The 20,000-nt window shown below is 40.0% G+C and overlaps 1 protein-coding gene and 1 long non-coding RNA gene across 2 annotated transcripts in view; one reads left to right on the top strand and one right to left on the bottom strand.

The window, feature by feature from the left end:
* The window catches only part of LOC133575919 (plakophilin-1-like), a 52,124-nt gene that overhangs the window by 783 nt on the left and 31,341 nt on the right, over nt 1–20,000 (top strand). The window lies entirely within an intron of this gene.
* Nucleotides 6,779–7,369, bottom strand: LOC133575925 (uncharacterized). Its single transcript, XR_009811537.1, has 2 exons — nt 7,315–7,369; nt 6,779–6,897 (listed from the first exon to the last, which is right to left on the bottom strand). It is a non-coding gene; the product is annotated as an uncharacterized lncRNA (long non-coding RNA).

A 20,000-nucleotide genomic window follows, 5' to 3' on the forward strand; every position in this document is an offset into this window, starting at 1 on the left:
CGTGTGTTATTATAATGTCATGGGTCATGTTCACCTGCCTGGTCAGTTCACCTGGAGATGACAAACTTCCTAACCACACACTCATGCATGATGTCATACACACATTCACCTGCAGAAGAAGACCAGTTCTAAGTATCAGACCTGACATTTATTATACATCATTACATCGTTTATTAATATAGTGTACATAATTATATTGTTTATTAATATAGTGTACATATTTACATTGTTTAATAATATAGTGTACATAATTATATTGTTTATTAATATAGTGTACATAATTATATTGTTTATTAATATATTGTACATAACTACATTCACGGTGGCAGAGGGGTTAGTGCATCTGCCTCACAATACCGAAAAATACGGTAGTCCTGGGTTCAATCCCGGGCTCGGGATCTTACTGTGTGGAGTTTGCATGTCCTCCCCGTGACTGCGTGGGTTCCCTCCGGGTACTCCGGCTTCCTCCCACCTCCAAAGACATGCACCTGGGGATAAGTTGATTGGCAACACTAAATTGGCCCTAGTGTGTGGATGTGAGTGTGAATGTTGTCTGTCTATCTGTGTTGGCCCTGCGATGAGGTGGCGACTTGTCCAGGGTGTACCCCGCCTTCCGCCCGATTGTAGCTGAGATAGGCTCCCGCGACCCCAAAGGGAATAAGCGGTAGAAAATGGATGGATGGATGGATAACTACATTGTTTATTTTATTGTCCATAATTATATTGTTTATTAATATATAGTCCATAATTATATTGTACATAATTATATTGATTATTAATATATCGTCCATAATTATATTGTTTATCAATATATTGTACATAATTAAATTTTGTATTTTATTGTACATAATTATATTGTTTATTAATATATTTTACATAATTACATTGTTTATTAATTATAGTCCATAATTATATTGTACATAATTATATTGTTTTTTAATATATCATCCATAATTATATTGTTTATTAATATATTATTATTATTTTAAATTCGAAAAACAAATCAGCAGCGTCGTTCAAAAAAGCTTTTATCAATTACGCCAAATAGCGAAAGTGAAACCGCTTCTATCAAGACATGATCTTGAGAAATTAATCCACGCTTTTATCTCGACTCGTCTTGATTATTGTAATGCCCTGTATGTTGGCATTAGCCAGGCCTCCCTCGCCCGCCTGCAGCTCGTGCAGAACTCTGCTGCTCGTCTGCTAACACAGACCCGCAGACGTGAGCACATCACCCCTATTTTAGCGTCCCTTCACTGGCTCCCTGTGCGTTACCGAATACATTTTAAACTCCTTTTATTTGTTTTTAAATGTCTAAACAACCTCGCGCCAACCTATCTCTCCGACCTCCTTCAGCCTTACTGCCCCACCCGATCCTTAAGATCAGCCGATCAGCTGCTGTTGACGGTCCCTGACACAAGGCTGAAGCTTAGAGGTGACAGAGCTTTCGCCGTTGCTGCTCCCAAGCTCTGGAACGACCTACCCCTGAGTGTTAGACAAGCCTCCTCTCTTCCTGTTTTTAAATCTCTCTTAAAAACATACTTTTATTCCATGGCTTTTAACACTGAGTTATATCCATCCTGCAATGGCGCCCCATAATACACCTGCTGTGATCCTGTTTTTATGTTTTTATGTTTTTATGAATTCTATTTTAATTATTTATTTTTTATCGTGTTCTGTTTGTGTTGTGTTGTGTTTGCTCGGTACTCGTTTTATCTTTTAACCTGCTCATTGTACAGCACTTTGGCTACCCCTGTGGTAAATTTTAAATGTGCTCTATAAATAAAGTTGATTTGATTTGATTTGATTTATCGTCCATAATTATATTGTGTATTAATATATTGTACATAATTACATTGTTTATTAATATATTGTACATAATTAAATTGTTTATTATTTTATTGGCCATAATTATATTGTTTATTAATATATTGTACATAATTACATTGTTTATTAATATATAGTCTATAATTATATTGTACATAATTATATTGTTTATTAATATATTGTCCATAATTACATTGTTTATTAATATATTGTACATAATTACATTGTTTATTAATATATAGTCCATAATTATATTGTACGTAATTATATTATTTATTAATATATTGTCCATATTTATATTGTTTATTCATATATTGTACATACTTACATTGTTTATTAATATATTGTACATAATTACATTGTTTATTATTTTATTGTACAAAATTACATTGTTTATTAATATACAGTCCATAATATATTGTTCATTAATATATTGTCCATAATTTTATTGTTCATTAATATATTGAACAAGCTCGAAGACTTCTATGGAAATGCAAGAACCGAGACTCAGATTTCCCTCGCCCAGACGTGGGTCACCGGGGCCCCCGTCCGGAGCCAGGCCCGGAGTTGGGGCACGATGGCGAGCGCCTGGTGGCCGGGCCTGTCCCCATGGGGCCCGGCCAGGCACAGCCCGAAGAGGCAACGTGGGTCCCCCCTCCAATGGGCTCACCACCCATAGCAGGGGCCATAGAGGTCGGGTGCAATGTGAGCTGGGCGGTAGCCGAAGGCAGGGCACCTGGCGGTCCGATCCTTGGCTACAGAAGCTAGCTCTTGGGACGTGGAACGTCACCTCGCTGGGGGGGAAGGAGCCTGAGCTAGTGCGCGAGGTAGAGAAGTTCCGGTTGGATATAGTCGGACTCACCTCGACGCACAGCAAGGGCTCTGGAACCAGTTCTCTCGAGAGGGGCTGGACTCTCTTCCACTCTGGCGTTGCCAGCAGTGAGAGGCGACGGGCTGGGGTGGCAATTCTTGTTGCCCCCCGGCTCAGAGCCTGCATGTTGGAGTTCAACCCGGTGGACGAGAGGGTAGCTTCCCTCCGCCTTCGGGTGGGGGGACGGGTCCTGACTGTTGTTTGCGCTTACGCGCCAAACAGCAGCTCAGAGTACCCACCCTTTTTGGATTCACTCGAGGGAGTACTTGAGAGTGATTCCCTCGTTCTACTGGGTGACTTCAACGCTCATATTGGCAACGACAGTGAAACCTGGAGAGGCGTGATTGGGAAGAATGCCCGCCCGGATCTGAACCCAAGTGGTGTTTTGTTATTGGATTTTTGTGCCCGTCACGGATTGTCCATAACGAACACCATGTTCAAGCATAAGGGTGTCCATATGTGCACTTGGCACCAGGACACCCTAGGCCGCAGTTCTATGATCGACTTTGTAGTTGTGTCATCGGATTTGCGGCCTCATGTTTTGGACACTCGGGTGAAGAGAGGGGCGGAGCTTTCTACCGATCACCACCTGGTGGTGAGTTGGCTGCGATGGTGGGGGAGGATGCCGGACAGACCTGGCAGGCCCAAACGAATTGTGAGGGTTTGCTGGGAACGTCTGGCAGAGTCTCCTGTCAGAGAGAGTTTCAATTCCCACCTCCGGAAGAACTTTGAACATGTCACGAGGGAGGTGCTGGACATTGAGTCTGAGTGGACCATGTTCCGCACCTCTATTGTCGAGGCGGCTGATTGGAGCTGTGGCCACAAGGTAGTTGGTGCCTGTCGTGGCGGTAATCCTAGAACCCGTTGGTGGACACCGGCGGTGAGGGATGCCGTCAAGCTGAAGAAGGAGTCCTATCGGGTTCTTTTGGCTCATGGGACTCCTGAGGCAGCGGACAGGTACCGACAGGCCAAGCGGTGTGCGGCTTCAGCGGTCGCGGAGGCAAAAACTCGGACATGGGAGGAGTTCGGGGAAGCCATGGAAAACGACTTCCGGACGGCTTCGAAGCGATTCTGGACCACCATCCGCCGCCTCAGGAAGGGGCAGCAGTGCACTACCAACACCGTGTATGGTGCGGATGGTGTTCTGCTGACCTCGACTGCGGAAGTTGTGGATCGGTGGAGGGAATTCTTCGAAGACCTCCTCAATCCCACCAACACGTCTTCCTATGAGGAAGCAGTGCCTGGGGAATCTGTGGTGGGCTCTCCTATTTCTGGGGCTGAGGTTGCTGAGGTAGTTAAAAAGCTCCTCGGTGGCAAGGCCCCGGGGGTGGATGAGATCCGCCCGGAGTTCCTTAAGGCTCTGGATGCTGTAGGGCTGTCTTGGTTGACAAGACTCTGCAGCATCGCGTGGACATCGGGGGAAGTACCTCTGGATTAGCAGACCGGGGTGGTGGTTCCTCTCTTTAAAAAGGGGAACCGGAGGGTGTGTTCTAACTATCGTGGGATCACACTCCTCAGCCTTCCCGGTAAGGTCTATTCAGGTGTACTGGAGAGGAGGCTACGCCGGATAGTCGAACCTCGGATTCAGGAGGAACAGTGTGGTTTTCGTCCTGGTCGTGGAACTGTGGACCAGCTCTATACTCTCGGCAGGGTCCTTGAGGGTGCATGGGAGTTTGCCCAACCAGTCTACATGTGCTTTGTGGACTTGGAGAAGGCATTCGACCGTGTCCCTCGGGAAGTCCTGTGGGGAGTGCTCAGAGAGTATGGGGTTTCGGACTGTCTGATTGTGGCGGTCCGCTCCCTGTATGATCAGTGTCAGAGCTTGGTTCGCATTGCCGGCAGTAAGTCGGACACGTTTCCGGTGAGGGTTGGACTCCGCCAAGGCTGCCCTTTGTCACCGATTCTGTTCATAACTTTTATGGACAGAATTCCTAGGCGCAGTCAAGGCGTTGAGGGGATCCGGTTTGGTGGCTGCAGGATTAGGTCTCTGCTTTTTGCAGATGATTTGGTCCTGATGGCTTCATCTCGCCAGGATCTTCAGCTCTCACTGGATCGGTTCGCAGCTGAGTGTGAAGCGACTGGGATGAGAATCAGCACCTCCAAGTCCGAGTCCATGGTTCTCGCCCGGAAAAGGGTGGAGTGCCATCTCCGGGTTGGGGATGAGATCTTGCCCCAAGTGGAGGAGTTCAAGTACCTCGGAGTCTTGTTCACGAGTGAGGGAAGAGTGGATCGTGAGATCGACAGGCGGATCGGTGCGGCGTCTTCAGTAATGCGGACGCTGTATCGATCCGTTGTGGTGAAGAAGGAGCTGAGCCGGAAGGCAAAGCTCTCAATTTACCGGTCGATCTACGTTCCCATCCTCACCTATGGTCATGAGCTTTGGGTTATGACCGAAAGGACAAGATCACGGGTACAAGCGGCCGAAATGAGTTTCCTCCGCCGGGTGGCGGGGCTCTCCCTTAGAGATAGGGTGAGAAGCTCTGTCATCCGGGGGGAGCTCAAAGTAATGCCGCTGCTCCTCCACATCGAGAGGAGCCAGATGAGGTGGTTCGGGCATCTGGTCAGGATGCCACCCGAGCGCCTACCTAAGGAGGTGTTTAGGGCATGTCCGACCGGTAGGAGGCCACGAGGAAGACCCAGGACACGTTGGGAAGACTATGTCTCCCGGCTGGCCTGGGAACGCCTCGGGATCCCCCGGGAGGAGCTGGACGAAGTGGCTGGGGAGAGGGAAGTCTGGGCTTCCCTGCTTAGGCTGCTGCCCCCGCGACCCGACCTCGGATAAGTGGAAGAAGATGGATGGATGGATGGATGGATTAATATATTGTCCACAATTATATTGTTTATTACTATATTGTACATAATTGCATTGTTTATTAATATATTGTACATAATTATATTGTTTATTATTTTATTGTCCATATTTGTATTGTTTATTAATATATTGTACATAATTATATTGTTTATTAATATACTGTACATAATTATATTGTTTATTAATATACTGTACATAATTACATTGTTTATTAATATACTGTACATAATTACATTGTTTATTATTCTATTGTACATAATTGCATTGTTTATTATTTTATTGTACATAATGATATTGTTTATTAATTATCCATTGTCCATCATGTAATTGCACATAGTGTTGTGCTAAAGATGTTAAGTGCTGTACGTGCATATAAACTATGGTGTGTGTATACAAACTATGGTGTGTGCATACAAACTATGGTGTGTGCCTACAAACTATGGTGTGTGCATACAAACTATGGTGTGTGCATACAAACTATGGTGTGTGTATACAAACTATACAAACTATGGTGTGTGCATACAAACTATGGTGTGTGCATACAAACTATGGTGTGTACATACAAACTATGGTGTGTGCATACAAACTATGGTGTGTGCATACAAACTATGGTGTGTGCATACAAACTATGGTGTGTGTATACAAACTATGGTGTGTACATACAAACTATGGTGTGTGTATACAAACTATGGTGTGTACATACAAACTATGGTGTGTGCATATAAACTATGGTGTGTGCATACAAACTATGGTGTGTGCATACAAACTATGGTGTGTGCATACAAACTATGGTGTGTGTATACAAACTATGGTGTGTACATACAAACTATGGTGTGTGCATACAAACTATGGTGTGTGCATACAAACTATGGTGTGTGTTTACAAACTATGGTGTGTGTGTATACAAACTATGGTGTGTGTATACAAACTATGGTGTATGAGGGGCCGTTAGGGACATTATTCAGAATTACCTCTTACATACACTACTGAAATGCTCTCACATAAAACATTTTAACAAACCTTATAATTCCCATGTTCACTGAATAAAGTGCAGAATTGAAGTGAAAATGTCTATTCCATAGTTGCCATCATTTTCAAGTGGGTTCACTTGTTGAAAAATGTTCATTGTTGTCTCATTAATGTTTACATCTATGTCTGGAATTACACACCGACAAGTATTGAAAGCATATGAATAATAAGACATAAGGAACCTTTCTGAGCCAAAAAAGGTTGTTTTCAACACACTGTTGAAAATAATAATCACAATGTTTCTATGTGAAATTTATTGAATATTCCAATTAATATATTTGTGTGCAGAGAAGTTCCATGAATCCAGAGGTTGTTTATTCCGTCTTTGTTGAAATGGTCATGCAGCTGCGTGGTGACTCTGAAATAAGAATGTAACAATCAGATCACATGAAAACAGCTAAGACGATATAAGTCATACAGGGAAATGCATTTTTAGACAATATGATTAGCCTGAGCGGCTAGGGGACACCAAAATATGGATTAGAAAAGACAGATTGAAAATAATAATACAACATTTTTTTTCTCCAGCGAACCGGATGTTGGACTTTGGCAAGCAGTAACCGGCCCGCGGGCCGTAGTTTGGGGACCCCTTATCAAGTCGATAGAAAAGCGCTAAATAAATGTAATCCATTATCATTAGTATTTGATCAGCTACTGACGTACCACGACGTGACTCACATTTCGACATGTTACCATTGTAGCTCACTACAATGCCATGTCACCTTACATTTCGTGTGATTCTACAATCATTTAGAAATAAATAATGTCTAATTACCTTTTCCTCCTCTTGCTTCGATGTCCATGAACTGAAACGTTGCACTTGATGATGCTGCAAGCGTAAACTCGCAAGGTAACATTTGCTCCAGGCTGCTTGGCTGTCGGGAGGAGAAAGGCACCTGTGTGGCCGCTCAGGTGCCGCGTCCTGCACGGCGGCAGCCCGACCCTTGTTGCATTGAAAGTGTTCTTATATTCTCAGCTGAAGCCCTCAAATTATGAAGTGGAGCTCCCACCTCGGTTAAGCTACTTGTCCGCAGACATTTTGTCCACAACTTGGCTTTAAAAAAAAAAAAAAAACCTGTCTGAAAAGGGGCGGGGATTATTGGTGACCGGAACCGGAATGCAACATCGCTCACACACACTAGTAAGATGCTTGCATACACACTGGTGAAATGCTTGCATACACACTGGTAAGATTCGCTCATACATATAACTGAAATCTTTGCACACATACTACTGAAATTGTTGTCTCTCACACGCACGTGTAAAAAGCACACACACACACACAGGTGAAATCCGTTTATACATACTAGTGAAAAATATTTCCAGGTGTGTGCGTGAGACAAAAACATTTCAGTAGTGTTTATAAGAGTGTTTCAGTAGTGTTTATAAGAGTGTTTCAGTAGTGTTTATAAGAGTGTTTCAGTAGTGTTTATAAGAGTGTTTCAGTAGTGTATGTAAGAGTGTTTCAGTAGTGTTTATAAGAGTGTTTCAGTAGTGTTTATAAGAGTGTTTCAGTAGTGTTTATAAGAGTGTTTCAGTAGTTTATGTAAGAGTGTTTCAGTAGTGTTTATAAGAGCGTTTCAGTAGTGTTTATAAGAGTGTTTCAGTAGTGTTTATAAGAGTGTTTCAGTAGTGTATGTAAGAGTGTTTCAGTAGTGTTTATAAGAGCGTTTCAGTAGTGTTTATAAGAGTGTTTCAGTAGTGTTTATAAGAGTGTTTCAGTAGTGTATGTAAGAGTGTTTCAGTAGTGTTTATAAGAGTGTTTCAGTAGTGTATGTAAGAGCATTTCAGTAGTGTTTATAAGAGTGTTTCAGTAGTGTTTATAAGAGTGTTTCAGTAGTGTGTATAAGAGAAAAAGATTTCAGTTGTTTATGTGAGAGCATTTCAGTTGTGTATGTAAGAGCATTTCAGTAGTGTTTATAAGAGTGTTTCAGTAGTGTATGTAAGAGTGTTTCAGTAGTGTTTATAAGAGTGTTTCAGTAGTGTATGTAAGAGCATTTCAGTAGTGTTTATAAGAGTGTTTCAGTAGTGTTTATAAAAGAAAAAGATTTCATTTGTTTGTGTGAGAGCATTTCAGTAGTGTATGTAAGAGGTAATTCTGAATAATGTCACTAACGGCCCCTCATAATGGTGTGTGTATACAAATTATGGTGTGTGCATACAAACTGGTGTGTGCATACAAACTATGGTGTGTGCATACAAACTATGGTGTGTGCATACAAACTGGTGTGTGCATACAAACTATGGTGTGTGCATACAAACTATGGTGTGTGCATACAAACTATGGTGTGTGCATACAAACTATGGTGTGTGTATACAAACTATGGTGTGTACATACAAACTATGGTGTGTGCATACAAACTATGGTGTGTGCATACAAACTATGGTGTGTGCATACAAACTATGGTGTGTGCATACAAACTATGGTGTGTGCATACAAACTATGGTGTGTGTTTACAAACTATGGTGTGTGTATACAAACTATGGTGTTTGTATACAAACTATGGTGTGTGTATACAAACTATGGTGTGTGCATACAAACTGGTGTGTGCATACAAACTATGGTGTGTGCATACAAACTATGGTGTGTGTATACAAACTATGGTGTGTACATACAAACTATGGTGTGTGCATACAAACTATGGTGTGTGCATACAAACTATGGTGTGTACATACAAAGTATGGTGTGTGCATACAAACTATGGTGTGTGCATACAAACTATGGTGTGTGCATACAAACTATGGTGTGTGTATACAAACTATGGTGTGTACATACAAACTATGGTGTGTGTATACAAACTATGGTGTGTACATACAAACTATGGTGTGTGCATACAAACTATGGTGTGTGCATACAAACTATGGTGTGTGTATACAAACTATGGTGTGTGCATACAAACTATGGTGTGTGTATACAAACTATGGTGTGTACATACAAACTATGGTGTGTGCATACAAACTATGGTGTGTGTTTACAAACTATGGTGTGTGTATACAAACTATGGTGTGTGCATACAAACTGGTGTGTGCATACAAACTATGGTGTGTGCATACAAACTATGGTGTGTGTTTACAAACTATGGTGTGTGCATACAAACTATGGTGTGTGTTTACAAACTATGGTGTGTGTATACAAACTATGGTGTGTGCATACAAACTATGGTGTGTGTATACAAACTATGGTGTGTACATACAAACTATGGTGTGTGCATACAAACTATGGTGTGTGCATACAAACTATGGTGTGTGCATACAAACTATGGTGTGTGTTTACAAACTATGGTGTGTGTATACAAACTATGGTGTGTGTATACAAACTATGGTGTGTGCATACAAACTGGTGTGTGCATACAAACTATGGTGTGTGCAAACAAACTATGGTGTGTGCATACAAACAATGGTGTGTGCATACAAACTATGGTGTGTGTTTACAAACTATGGTGTGTGTATACAAACTATAGTGTGTGCATACAAACTATGGTGTGTGCATACAAACTATGGTGTGTGTATACAAACTATGGTGTGTACATACAAACTATGGTGTGTGCATACAAACTATGGTGTGTGCATACAAACTATGGTGTGTACATACAAACTATGGTGTGTGCATACAAACTATGGTGTGTGCATACAAACTATGGTGTGTGCATACAAACTATGGTGTGTGCATACAAACTATGGTGTGTACATACAAACTATGGTATGTGCATACAAACTATGGTGTGTGTATACAAACTATGGTGTGTACATACAAACTATGGTGTGTGCATACAAACTATGGTGTGTGCATACAAACTATGGTGTGTGCATACAAACTATGGTGTGTGCATACAAACTATGGTGTGTGTTTACAAACTATGGTGTGTGTATACAAACTATGGTGTGTGTATACAAACTATGGTGTGTGTATACAAACTATGGTGTGTGCATACAAACTGGTGTGTGCATACAAACTGGTGTGTGCATACAAACTATGGTGTGTGCATACAAACAATGGTGTGTGCATACAAACTATGGTGTGTGTTTACAAACTATGGTGTGTGTATACAAACTATGGTGTGTGCATACAAACTATGGTGTGTGCATACAAACTATGGTGTGTGTATACAAACTATGGTGTGTACATACAAACTATGGTGTGTGCATACAAACTATGGTGTGTGCATACAAACTATGGTGTGTGCATACAAACTATGGTGTGTTTTTACAAACTATGGTGTGTGTATACAAACTATGGTGTGTGCATACAAACTATGGTGTGTGTATACAAACTATAGTGTGTGCATACAAACTATGGTGTGTGTATACAAACTATGGTGTGTGCATACAAACTATGGTGTGTGTATTTAAACTATAGTGTGTGCATACAAACTATGGTGTGTGTATACAAACTATGGTGTGTGCATACAAACTATGGTGTGTGTATACAAACTATGGTGTGTGCATACAAACTATGGTGTGTGCATACAAACTATGGTGTGTGCATACAAACTATGGTGTGTGCATACAAACTATGGTGTGTGCATACAAACTATGGTGTGTGTATACAAACTATGGTGTGTGCATACAAACTATGGTGTGTGTATACAAACTATAGTGTGTGCATACAAACTATGGTGTGTGTATACAAACTATGGTGTGTGCATACAAACTATGGTGTGTGCATACAAACTATGGTGTGTGTATACAAACTATGGTGTGTGTATACAAACTATGGTGTGTGTATACAAACTATGGTGTGTGCATACAAACTGGTGTGTGCATACAAACTATGGTGTGTGCATACAAACTATGGTGTGTGCATACAAACAATGGTGTGTGCATACAAACTATGGTGTGTGTTTACAAACTATGGTGTGTGTATACAAACTATGGTGTGTGTATACAAACTATGGTGTGTGCATACAAACTATGGTGTGTGTATACAAACTATGGTATGTACATACAAACTATGGTGTGTGCATACAAACTATGGTGTGTGCATACAAACTATGGTGTGTGCATACAAACTATCGTGTGTGCATACAAACTATGGTGTGTTTTTACAAACTATGGTGTGTGTATACAAACTATGGTGTGTGCATACAAACAATGGTGTGTGCATACAAACTATGGTGTGTGTTTACAAACTATGGTGTGTGTATACAAACTATGGTGTGTGCATACAAACTATGGTGTGTGCATACACACTATGGTGTGTACATACAAACTATGGTCTGTACATACAAACTATGGTGTGTGCATACAAACTATGGTGTGTGCATACAAACTATGGTGTGTGCATACAAACTATGGTGTGTTTTTACAAACTATGGTGTGTGTATACAAACTATGGTGTGTGCATACAAACTATGGTGTGTGTATACAAACTATAGTGTGTGCATACAAACTATGGTGTGTGTATACAAACTATGGTGTGTGCATACAAACTATGGTGTGTGTATACAAACTATGGTGTGTGCATACAAACTATGGTGTGTGTATACAAACTATGGTGTGTGCATACAAACTATGGTGTGTGTATACAAACTATGGTGTGTGCATACAAACAATGGTGTGTGCATACAAACTATGGTGTGTGCATACAAACTATGGTGTGTGCATACAAACTATGGTGTGTGCATACAAACTATGGTGTGTACATACAAACTATGGTGTGTGCATACAAACTATGGTGTGTGTATTTAAACTATAGTGTGTGCATACAAACTATGGTGTGTGTATACAAACTATGGTGTGTGCATACAAACTATGGTGTGTGTATACAAACTATGGTGTGTGCATACAAACTATGGTGTGTGCATACAAACTATGGTGTGTGCATACAAACTATGGTGTGTGCATACAAACTATGGTGTGTGCATACAAACTATGGTGTGTGCATACAAACTATGGTGTGTGCATACAAACTATGGTGTGTGCATACAAACTATGGTGTGTACATACAAACTATGGTGTGTGTATACAAACTATGGTGTGTGCATACAAACTATGGTGTGTGCATACAAACTATGGTGTGTGCATACAAACTATGGTGTGTGTATACAAACTATGGTGTGTGCATATAAACTATGGTGTGTGTATACAAACTATGGTGTGTGCATACAAACTATGGTGTGTGTATACAAACTATGGTGTGTGCATACACACTATGGTGTGTACATACAAACTATGGTGTGTACATACAAACTATGGTGTGTGCATACAAACTATGGTGTGTGCATACAAACTAAGGTGTGTGCATACAAACTATGGTGTGTTTTTACAAACTATGGTGTGTGTATACAAACTATGGTGTGTGCATACAAACTATGGTGTGTGTATACAAACTATAGTGTGTGCATACAAACTATGGTGTGTGTATACAAACTATGGTGTGTGCATACAAACTATGGTGTGTGTATACAAACTATAGTGTGTGCATACAAACTGTGGTGTGTGTATACAAACTATGGTGTGTGCATACAAACTATGGTGTGTGCATACAAACTATGGTGTGTGCATACAAACTATGGTGTGTGCATACAAACTATGGTGTGTGCATACAAACTATGGTGTGTACATACAAACTATGGTGTGTGCATACAAACTATGGTGTGTGTATTTAAACTATAGTGTGTGCATACAAACTATGGTGTGTGTATACAAACTATGGTGTGTGCATACAAACTATGGTGTGTGTATACAAACTATGGTGTGTGCATACAAACTATGGTGTGTGCATACAAACTATGGTGTGTGCATACAAACTATGGTGTGTGCATACAAACTATGGTGTGTGCATACAAACTATGGTGTGTACATACAAACTATGGTGTGTGCATACAAACTATGGTGTGTGCATACAAACTATGGTGTGTGCATACAAACTATGGTGTGTGCATACAAACTATGGTGTGTGTATACAAACTATGGTGTGTGCATACAAACTATGGTGTGTGCATACAAACTATGGTGTGTGCATACAAACTATGGTGTGTGTATACAAACTATAGTGTGTGCATACAAACTATGGTGTGTGTATTTAAACTATAGTGTGTGCATACAAACTATGGTGTGTGTATACAAACTATGGTGTGTGCATACAAACTATGGTGTGTGTATACAAACTATGGTGTGTGCATACAAACTATGGTGTGTGCATACAAACTATGGTGTGTGCATACAAACTATGGTGTGTACATACAAACTATGGTGTGTGCATACAAACTATGGTGTGTGCATACAAACTATGGTGTGTGCATACAAACTATGGTGTGTACATACAAACTATGGTGTGTGTATACAAACTATGGTGTGTGCATACAAACTATGGTGTGTGTATACAAACTATAGTGTGTGCATACAAACTATGGTGTGTGTATACAAACTATGGTGTGTGCATACAAACTATGGTGTGTGTATACAAACTATGGTGTGTGCATACAAACTATGGTGTGTGTATACAAACTATGGTGTGTGCATACAAACTATGGTGTGTGTATACAAACTATGGTGTGTGCATACAAACAATGGTGTGTGCATACAAACTATGGTGTGTGCATACAAACTATGGTGTGTGCATACAAACTATGGTGTGTGCATACAAACTATGGTGTGTACATACAAACTATGGTGTGTGCATACAAACTATGGTGTGTGTATTTAAACTATAGTGTGTGCATACAAACTATGGTGTGTGTATACAAACTATGGTGTGTGCATACAAACTATGGTGTGTGTATACAAACTATGGTGTGTGCATACAAACTATGGTGTGTGCATACAAACTATGGTGTGTGCATACAAACTATGGTGTGTGCATACAAACTATGGTGTGTGCATACAAACTATGGTGTGTGCATACAAACTATGGTGTGTACATACAAACTATGGTGTGTGTATACAAACTATGGTGTGTGCATACAAACTATGGTGTGTGCATACAAACTATGGTGTGTGCATACAAACTATGGTGTGTGTATACAAACTATGGTGTGTGCATATAAACTATGGTGTGTGTATACAAACTATGGTGTGTGCATACAAACTATGGTGTGTGTATACAAACTATGGTGTGTGCATACACACTATGGTGTGTACATACAAACTATGGTGTGTACATACAAACTATGGTGTGTGCATACAAACTATGGTGTGTGCATACAAACTAAGGTGTGTGCATACAAACTATGGTGTGTTTTTACAAACTATGGTGTGTGTATACAAACTATGGTGTGTGCATACAAACTATGGTGTGTGTATACAAACTATAGTGTGTGCATACAAACTATGGTGTGTGTATACAAACTATGGTGTGTGCATACAAACTATGGTGTGTGTATACAAACTATAGTGTGTGCATACAAACTGTGGTGTGTGTATACAAACTATGGTGTGTGCATACAAACTATGGTGTGTGCATACAAACTATGGTGTGTGCATACAAACTATGGTGTGTGCATACAAACTATGGTGTGTGCATACAAACTATGGTGTGTACATACAAACTATGGTGTGTGCATACAAACTATGGTGTGTGTATTTAAACTATAGTGTGTGCATACAAACTATGGTGTGTGTATACAAACTATGGTGTGTGCATACAAACTATGGTGTGTGTATACAAACTATGGTGTGTGCATACAAACTATGGTGTGTGCATACAAACTATGGTGTGTGCATACAAACTATGGTGTGTGCATACAAACTATGGTGTGTGCATACAAACTATGGTGTGTACATACAAACTATGGTGTGTGCATACAAACTATGGTGTGTGCATACAAACTATGGTGTGTGCATACAAACTATGGTGTGTGCATACAAACTATGGTGTGTGTATACAAACTATGGTGTGTGCATACAAACTATGGTGTGTGCATACAAACTATGGTGTGTGCATACAAACTATGGTGTGTGTATACAAACTATAGTGTGTGCATACAAACTATGGTGTGTGTATTTAAACTATAGTGTGTGCATACAAACTATGGTGTGTGTATACAAACTATGGTGTGTGCATACAAACTATGGTGTGTGTATACAAACTATGGTGTGTGCATACAAACTATGGTGTGTGCATACAAACTATGGTGTGTGCATACAAACTATGGTGTGTACATACAAACTATGGTGTGTGCATACAAACTATGGTGTGTGCATACAAACTATGGTGTGTGCATACAAACTATGGTGTGTACATACAAACTATGGTGTGTGTATACAAACTATGGTGTGTGCATACAAACTATGGTGTGTGCATACAAACTATGGTGTGTGCATACAAACTATGGTGTGTGTATACAAACTATAGTGTGTGCATACAAACTATGGTGTGTGTATACAAACTATGGTGTGTGCATACAAACTATGGTGTGTGCATACAAACTATGGTGTGTGCATACACACTATGGTGTGTACATACAAACTATGGTGTGTACATACAAACTATGGTGTGTGCATACAAACTATGGTGTGTGCATACAAACTATGGTGTGTGCATACAAACTATGGTGTGTTTTTACAAACTATGGTGTGTGTATACAAACTATGGTGTGTGCATACAAACTATGGTGTGTGTATACAAACTATAGTGTGTGCATACAAACTATGGTGTGTGTATACAAACTATGGTGTGTGCATACAAACTATGGTGTGTGTATACAAAATATAGTGTGTGCATACAAACTGTGGTGTGTGTATACAAACTATGGTGTGTGCATACAAACAATGGTGTGTGCATACAAACTATGGTGTGTGCATACAAACTATGGTGTGTGCATACAAACTATGGTGTGTGCATACAAACTATGGTGTGTACATACAAACTATGGTGTGTGCATACAAACTATGGTGTGTGTATTTAAACTATAGTGTGTGCATACAAACTATGGTGTGTGTATACAAACTATGGTGTGTGCATACAAACTATGGTGTGTGTATACAAACTATGGTGTGTGCATACAAACTATGGTGTGTGCATACAAACTATGGTGTGTGCATACAAACTATGGTGTGTGCATACAAACTATGGTGTGTGCATACAAACTATGGTGTGTACATACAAACTATGGTGTGTGCATACAAACTATGGTGTGTGCATACAAACTATGGTGTGTGCATACAAACTATGGTGTGTACATACAAACTATGGTGTGTGTATACAAACTATGGTGTGTGCATACAAACTATGGTGTGTGCATACAAACTATGGTGTGTGCATACAAACTATGGTGTGTGTATACAAACTATAGTGTGTGCATACAAACTATGGTGTGTGTATACAAACTATGGTGTGTGCATACAAACTATGTTGTGTGTATACAAACTATGGTGTGTGCATACAAACTATGGTGTGTGCATACAAACTATGGTGTGTGCATACAAACTATGGTGTGTGCATACAAACTATGGTGTGTACATACAAACTATGGTGTGTGCATACAAACTATGGTGTGGGCATACAAACTATGGTGTGTGCATACAAACTATGGTGTGTGCATACAAACTATGGTGTGTGTATACAAACTATGGTGTGTGCATACAAACTATGGTGTGTGTATACAAACTATGGTGTGTGCATACAAACTATGGTGTGTGCATACAAACTATGGTGTGTGTATACAAACTATGGTGTGTGTATACAAACTATGGTGTGTGTATACAAACTATGGTGTGTGCATACAAACTGGTGTGTGCATACAAACTATGGTGTGTGCATACAAACTATGGTGTGTGCATACAAACAATGGTGTGTGCATACAAACTATGGTGTGTGTTTACAAACTATGGTGTGTGTATACAAACTATGGTGTGTGCATACAAACTATGGTGTGTGCATACAAACTATGGTGTGTGTACACAAACTATGGTATGTACATACAAACTATGGTGTGTGCATACAAACTATGGTGTGTGCATACAAACTATGGTGTGTGCATACAAACTATCGTGTGTGCATACAAACTATGGTGTGTTTTTACAAACTATGGTGTGTGTATACAAACTATGGTGTGTGCATACAAACAATGGTGTGTGCATACAAACTATGGTGTGTGTTTACAAACTATGGTGTGTGTATACAAACTATGGTGTGTGCATACAAACTATGGTGTGTGCATACACACTATGGTGTGTACATACAAACTATGGTGTGTACATACAAACTATGGTGTGTGCATACAAACTATGGTGTGTGCATACAAACTATGGTGTGTGCATACAAACTATGGTGTGTTTTTACAAACTATGGTGTGTGTATACAAACTATGGTGTGTGCATACAAACTATGGTGTGTGTATACAAACTATAGTGTGTGCATACAAACTATGGTGTGTGTATACAAACTATGGTGTGTGCATACAAACTATGGTGTGTGTATACAAACTATAGTGTGTGCATACAAACTATGGTGTGTGTATACAAACTATGGTGTGTGCATACAAACTATGGTGTGTGTATACAAACTATGGTGTGTGCATACAAACAATGGTGTGTGCATACAAACTATGGTGTGTGCATACAAACTATGGTGTGTGCATACAAACTATGGTGTGTGCATACAAACTATGGTGTGTACATACAAACTATGGTGTGTGCATACAAACTATGGTGTGTGTATTTAAACTATAGTGTGTGCATACAAACTATGGTGTGTGTATACAAACTATGGTGTGTGCATACAAACTATGGTGTGTGTATACAAACTATGGTGTGTGCATACAAACTATGGTGTGTGCATACAAACTATGGTGTGTGCATACAAACTATGGTGTCTACATACAAACTATGGTGTGTGTATACAAACTATGGTGTGTGCATACAAACTATGGTGTGTGCATACAAACTATGGTGTGTGCATACAAACTATGGTGTGTGTATACAAACTATAGTGTGTGCATACAAACTATGGTGTGTGTATACAAACTATGGTGTGTGCATACAAACTATGGTGTGTGTATACAAACTATGGTGTGTGCATACACACTATGGTGTGTACATACAAACTATGGTGTGTACATACAAACTATGGTGTGTGCATACAAACTATGGTGTGTGCATACAAACTATGGTGTGTGCATACAAACTATGGTGTGTTTTTACAAACTATGGTGTGTGTATACAAACTATGGTGTGTGCATACAAACTATGGTGTGTGTATACAAACTATAGTGTGTGCATACAAACTATGGTGTGTGTATACAAACTATGGTGTGTGCATACAAACTATGGTGTGTGTATACAAACTATAGTGTGTGCATACAAACTATGGTGTGTGTATACAAACTATGGTGTGTGCATACAAACTATGGTGTGTGTATACAAACTATGGTGTGTGCATACAAACAATGGTGTGTTTATACAAACTATGGTGTGTGCATACAAACTATGGTGTGTGCATACAAACTATGGTGTGTGCATACAAACTATGGTGTGTACATACAAACTATGGTGTGTGCATACAAACTATGGTGTGTGTATTTAAACTATAGTGTGTGCATACAAACTATGGTGTGTGTATACAAACTATGGTGTGTGCATACAAACTATGGTGTGTGTATACAAACTATGGTGTGTGCATACAAACTATGGTGTGTGCATACAAACTATGGTGTGTGCATACAAACTATGGTGTGTGCATACAAACTATGGTGTGTGCATACAAACTATGGTGTGTACATACAAACTATGGTGTGTGCATACAAACTATGGTGTGTGCATACAAACTATGGTGTGTGCATACAAACTATGGTGTGTACATACAAACTATGGTGTGTGTATACAAACTATGGTGTGTGCATACAAACTATGGTGTGTGCATACAAACTATGGTGTGTGCATACAAACTATGGTGTGTGTATACAAACTATAGTGTGTGCATACAAACTATGGTGTGTGTATACAAACTATGGTGTGTGCATACAAACTATGGTGTGTGTATACAAACTATGGTGTGTGCATACAAACTATGGTGTGTGCATACAAACTATGGTGTGTGCATACAAACTATGGTGTGTGCATACAAACTATGGTGTGTGCATACAAACTATGGTGTGTACATACAAACTATGGTGTGTGCATACAAACTATGGTGTGTGTATACAAACTATGGTGTGTACATACAAACTATGGTGTGTGCATACAAACTATGGTGTGTGCATACAAACTATGGTGTGTGCATACAAACTATGGAGTGTGCATACAAACTATGGTGTGTGCATACAAACTATGGTGTGTGCATACAAACCATGGTGTGTGTTTACAAACTATGGTGTGTGTATACAAACTATGGTGTGTGTATACAAACTATGGTGTGTGTATACAAACTATGGTGTGTGCATACAAACTGGTGTGTGCATACAAACTATGGTGTGTGCATACAAACTATGGTGTGTGCATACAAACTATGGTGTGTGCATACAAACTATGGTGTGTACATACAAACTATGGTGTGTGCATACAAACTATGGTGTGTGCATA

This window comes from Nerophis lumbriciformis, linkage group LG03 (assembly GCF_033978685.3).
Source record: "Nerophis lumbriciformis linkage group LG03, RoL_Nlum_v2.1, whole genome shotgun sequence".
Classification (NCBI taxonomy): Eukaryota; Metazoa; Chordata; class Actinopteri; order Syngnathiformes; family Syngnathidae; genus Nerophis; species Nerophis lumbriciformis.